Genomic DNA, 6000 nt, shown 5'->3' with positions numbered 1-6000 from the left:
GTTGTACTTCGCCCAGCAGATATGGGAGTTTTTTGTCATTGGTCATGTTTTCAAAATCTCCGTGTGTGGTTGTAATCTGTGGGAAGTATGTGTCTCTGCCACACAGGGGTCATTGTGAGAGGTCCTGACCCTCTCATTAACCTGACATTAGTTTGGGCACCATCCTGTGGTCAGCAAACACAGGAGGACATCTGATCTGACCCTCCCTTCCCTGTGAGAGCCTGGCCAGCGCTGCAGGTCACCAATGAGAGACCAATGTAGTGTTTCCCCCCCTTTTTTTTACACCAGTTGTTTTCAACCTTTTTTTTCAAATCAAGGCCCATTATTTATTCAGCATTTGAGCCACGGATCACACCATTATGAGTTTTAGCCTCTCGGAGCCCAAACTAAAGAATATTTTGTTATCGTTGGATACGATTTTGTCCACAATTCCATGCTGTATTGATGTTGGTAACATTATAGGAGAGATAACGGGCAAACACTGATCAAAATTAACAATTCTTCTACATTCTCTAATTGTGTATAGACTTCTTGTAAATGAAGTAATGCAGATGTTTAATTAACAATAACTTAACTCGTAAAATGAAACCAAAAGGACCCATAAGGGTCCATTTGGTTTCATTTTACGCTCTCAAGAGTCAATTAAAGATCTATAAGGGTCCATTTGGTTACCAACTCTCCATCATTTAGCTGGGGACCACTGGTTGAAAACCACTGTTTTACACCATATACAAACTGATCTACAAGCTTTTAGAGCTTGTACTTTTGTATTTGAATCGTGCAAAGTAGGTTTTCGTACATAATGAGGGTTCCAGTTTTCCACCCGACAGAGACGATGTGTGCGTGCGTGCGTGCGTGCGTGCGTGCGTGCGTGCGTGCGTGTGTTTGTGCGCAAACAGGAAAATAGGTCGGTTAACACAACGTAAATCAACACCATGACGTAAATCACCGTCAAGTTCAAGTGCACGGTCATGTGCCCGAGACGGAGATTGATAATATCCATCAAATTAGTGCTATGAAAACTGATCGCATCGCTCTGTCTACAGTCTAGAGGCGCTCGCTGGCGATGGGCACATTTCCTTAATGGATTAAATAGGCCCGTCCCCTCAAGGTGTTAATCACTGACCCAGACTCCCCCAGACTGTCCTTTGTGCTAGGAGGAGCCATCAGGCTCCACCATCAAGCTTGACCCCAATATGAGAATTTCACACCGTACTGATACACGAACTGATGCGCGAAAAACAATCCTTGGGCTAATTACGGTCCATAGCCACTTCACTGGCCCACATGTGATAACCGTCACATTGTGATGATGATGGAGTGTTATTCGTGCAAAACGAATGCTTTGCACATCATGGATTCAGCATCATGAAAACCCCCTAGTTTGCCACGTCACATGGCATGCTACTTAAAGGGATTGTGACATAAAAAAAAAGGTTTTGGAATTGTTCTTGTTTTTTTTTAGGTTTTCTAATCTCAATTGCACCCAAAAAACATGAACTTTTAACATTCAGTAGATTTTCTGTGATCTGGGGTTTTCTGGCTCAAACAGGTGCTCTGATTTGCCGGCAGTAAGTGACATCACTTACTGCAAATCCTGTGGGCCTGTTTCAGCTGCCACTGTGGGCCTGTTTCAGCTGCCACCACTGTGGGCCTGTTTCAGCCTTCACTGTGGGCCTGTTTCAGCTGCCACCACTGTGGGTCTGTTTCAGCTGCCACCACTGTGGGCCTGTTTCAGCTGCCACTGTGGGCCTGTTTCAGCTGCCACTGTGGGCCTGTTTCAGCTGCCACTGTGGGCCTGTTTCAGCTGCCACTGTGGGCCTGTTTCAGCCGCCACTGTGGGCCTGTTTCAGCTGCCACTGTGGGCCTGTTTCAGCCGCCACTGTGGGCCTGTTTCAGCCTTCACTGTGGGCCTGTTTCAGCCTTCACTGTGGGCCTGTTTCAGCCGCCACTGTGGGCCTGTTTCAGCCGCCACTGTGGGCCTGTTTCAGCCGCCACTGTGGGCCTGTTTCAGCTGCCACTGTGGGCCTGTTTCAGCCTTCACTGTGGGCCTGTTTCAGCCGCCACTGTGGGCCTGTTTCAGCCGCCACTGTGGGCCTGTTTCAGCCGCCACTGTGGGCCTGTTTCAGCTGCCACTGTGGGCCTGTTTCAGCCGCCACTGTGGGCCTGTTTCAGCCGCCACTGTGGGCCTGTTTCAGCCGCCACTGTGGGCCTGTTTCAGCTGCCACTGTGGGCCTGTTTCAGCTGCCACTGTGGGCCTGTTTCAGCTGCCACTGTGGGCCTGTTTCAACTGCCACTGTGGGCCTGTTTCAGCTGCCACTGTGGGCCTGTTTCAACTGCCACTGTGAGCCTGTTTCAGCCTTCACTGTGGGCCTGTTTCAGCTGCCACTGTGGGCCTGTTTCTGCTGCCACTGTGGGCCTGTTTCAGCTGCCACTGTGGGCCTGTTTCAGCTGCCACTGTGGGCCTGTTTCAGCTGCCACTGTGGGCCTGTTTCTGCTGCCACTGTGGGCCTGTTTCAGCTGCCACTGTGGGCCTGTTTCAGCTGCCACTGTGGGCCTGTTTCAGCCTTCACTGTGGGCCTGTTTCAGCTGCCACTGTGGGCCTGTTTCAGCTGCCACTGTGCGGGGCTGCCACATTTCTACAGAGAGGTGCCACCTCCTCATGTCTGACTGTCTTCATTTTGAAGACGGGCCTTTCACTTGTGACAGAGAGTACCTCTTCATTCAGCCTTCACCAGCTGTGCACCACCAGGGTCTACTCTGGGATAATATTCCCCGGGTTGTTCAATGACAAAAACTAAATCAAAACTAAGCCATGGTGTCTAAAACTATAGTGACAATTTCGTCAACAAATAAAAACGAGACTAAAAACTAGTGGAGAAAGTCACAGTATAAAGGCTCATACATAGTCTGGATTCTCGGTGGTGGGGTGACCACCGAACTACAACATGACGTCACGACGTCATGTTGTAGAGCAAACCACCGCCCCAGCCCTTCTCTCTGTTTTTACTCACCACCGCTCCACGTTATTTCAGCTCCGGTGGTCAGCTCACCACCGGAGCGGTGGACCGGTGGTCACCTCACCACCGAAAATCCAGACTATGAATAGGCCTTAAGATTTGTCACAGTGAAATTTGTCCTCCACATTTGCCCCACTCTTGGAGCGGTAAGCTGCAGCCGTGCCGCGCTCGGGAATCATTTGATTAGTTGATTTGAGAAGAGATCATTTTATGTTTGGTTCGGGTGTTGCGCTCTGAAGATAGCAGATCTACAAGCTCCTACAGTAAAGATAACGTGTCGCGCTGCGACACGCTGTGAGCTTGTAGATCTGATATTTTCAGCATGCAACCAAGTGTAAAATCGGGCATTACGATGCCATCAAGGCATCGTAAAATGCAATTTTTTGTCGACAAAATCAACTGTCGACTAAAATCGTATGATATTTACTCGACTAAAACTAGACTAACTAACTAACTAACTAACTAACAAATATTTCAGGTAGTAAAATGAAATAAAATCACTACACTACACTACAGTTGGTCCATCTTTGCACCACCAGGCTCTGGGATAATGTTCCCTGGGTTGTCTGTCATACTCAGATAATCACAGCAAACGTTTTCGGGGACAGTCCCTGGAACAACATATTTCCAAATGGGGGTTCGGCAGACAATTACATATATCATTTTGGGTGTCCTTGACATGAAATAGTTTGGGAACCACTGATATAGAAACATAGGTTTGTTTTCTTTCAGAAAACCATCATCATTTAGAAACACAATTTGTAGAATCTGGTCTCAGCTGTTAACGCATTGCTTGTGCCGTGCGAGTCCTGGAGGGATTTTGTGACAGCCACACATTAGTAATGCAATATATACAACTATACCAAATGTATGAATTATTCAGTACTTTGCGCACTTGATCCCTTTGAATTCAAAGCGATTGTGAGCCGAGTTGATTGATCAACTCATCAAACTCATTCTGTGATCGTTAATTAAGCATACAGTAGCGTTAGTTAGTTCATGCAGGGCACAGATGGGGAGTCTCATGTACGCCTCAGCTGTAATCAGCCGTCAGTCATTCAGCCATGCTTTCCTACACACAGCGATCACAGCTCCTATCCCTCAACGAGGCCACCCGCTTCAAATGTTATCAACCCATATCAACCAGGAGGTTACTTATCAAGACCATGCAAACTGACTTACGTGGCCGGTTAAGACTGATATGAGGTTAGGGGACTTATGTGGCCGGTTAAGACTCATGTGAGGTTAGGGGACTTATGTGGCTGATTAAGACTCATGTGAGGTTAGGGGACTTATGTAGCCGGTTAAGACTCATGTGAGGTTAGGGGACTTATGTGGCCGGTTAAGACTCATGTGAGGTTAGGGGACTTATGTGGCCGGTTAAGACTCATGTGAGGTTAGGGGACTTATGTGGCCGATTAAGACTCATGTGAGGTTAGGGGACTTATGTGGCCGATTAAGACTCATGTGAGGTTAGGGGACTTATGTGGCCCATTAAGACTCATGTGAGGTTAGGGGACTTATGTGGCCCATTAAGACTCATGTGAGGTTAGGGGACTTATGTGGCCGATTAAGACTCATGTGAGGTTAGGGGACTTATGTGGCCGATTAAGACTCATGTGAGGTTAGGGGACTTATGTGGCCGATTAAGACTCATGTGAGGTTAGGGGACTTATGTGGCCCATTAAGACTCATGTGAGGTTAGGGGACTTATGTGGCCGATTAAGACTCATGTGAGGTTAGGGGACTTATGTGGCCGATTAAGACTCATGTGAGGTTAGGGGACTTATGTGGCCGGTTAAGACTCATGTGAGGTTAGGGGACTTATGTAGCCGGTTAAGGCTAAGGTTAGGGTTAGAGTTTGTCGGACAACGCCAGCAGTGCAACGTCGGACGTCTCCGCTTGTTTCCCATCACAGCCAGTAGGCTCCAATAATAGTAAACATGCAATAGGTTGATTGCATCGAATCCACTAACAATTGGCGGTCCATTTAAATACGGCTCCCTCCTACACTGGATCTCTGCTTTCCTATTGCTGCAACGCTCTACTGCTGCTGCTGGCCAAACATGCCTCCACCACCACACCTTGTTGTTATTGCATTACTCAAGTGTTTAGACTGAATGCCTGTGATGTGTGCATGGCTCTGAAGTAAACTGGAATTCAATGTGTGCTGACCATCGTTTCTGGCTTCGTCCAATCAGAATAAAGAAGAGCCTTCCACCAATCATGATCGAGCGGGGGCGGGCCTTGGTGTGCGTGCTGTTGGCCTGTTGCGTGTCCCCCCCACTGCAGTCCGTGCATGTGCAGATCTTGTTACTGGGGCAGACCGGGGGGGGGGGGGGGGGTTCCAAATCACCCAAATCACTGAATGCTCCTTTAAGCAAGTTTGCATGACTGAAGTTAATTCACCATAGCTTCACCATTGTCAATGTGGCAAGAAAACCCAACCGAAACGTTGGGCGGTCCGTTGTGAAACTAATGAATCCAAATAATGACTGAAGTGACCTGAACGTTTGTCCGTTTGTTTGCCAGGTAACCAGGTGTGTAAAGGGGGCGTGCCCTACTCTCTGTGTCAGGAGTGTAATGTCCAGCTAACGTCGGCGTCTCAGGCGCTGCTCCACTACAACGGACGATCACACCTCCGCAGACTCAGGCAGAATAACACAGGTAACAATGTACCTATACTAATATACACCTCCACAGGTTACAATGTATTTAATGTACTAATATACACCTCCACAGACTCAGACAGAATACCACAGGTTACAATGTATTTAATGTACTAATATACACCTCCACAGACTTAGACAGAATATGATGTTAACCTACAAGGCAGCGCACGGCACGACTACCAACCCTACTCAGCCCTTCCAGCTAACACAGGAACGCTGTCCGAGCCTTCCCTAAAACACAGGAACGCTGTCCGAGCCTTCCCTAAAACACAGGAACGCTGTCAGAGCCTTCCCTAAAACACAGGAAC

General features: G+C 48.0%; 1 protein-coding gene across 1 annotated transcript in view; it reads left to right on the top strand.

The window, feature by feature from the left end:
- Positions 1–5624: 5624 nt before the first annotated feature.
- Positions 5625–6000, top strand: part of znf385b (zinc finger protein 385B) — a gene marked incomplete at its 3' end in the record, with an annotated part of 71898 nt that continues 71522 nt past the window's right edge. Inside the window, exon 1 of the mRNA XM_083777373.1 lies at positions 5625–5687. The remainder of the gene's footprint in view (positions 5688–6000) is intronic.

Source organism: Protomyctophum parallelum (assembly GCF_964188405.1).
Source record: "Protomyctophum parallelum genome assembly, chromosome: 11".
In the NCBI taxonomy this organism is placed as follows: Eukaryota; Metazoa; Chordata; class Actinopteri; order Myctophiformes; family Myctophidae; genus Protomyctophum; species Protomyctophum parallelum.
This window is presented reverse-complemented; position numbering and strand designations above follow the sequence as displayed.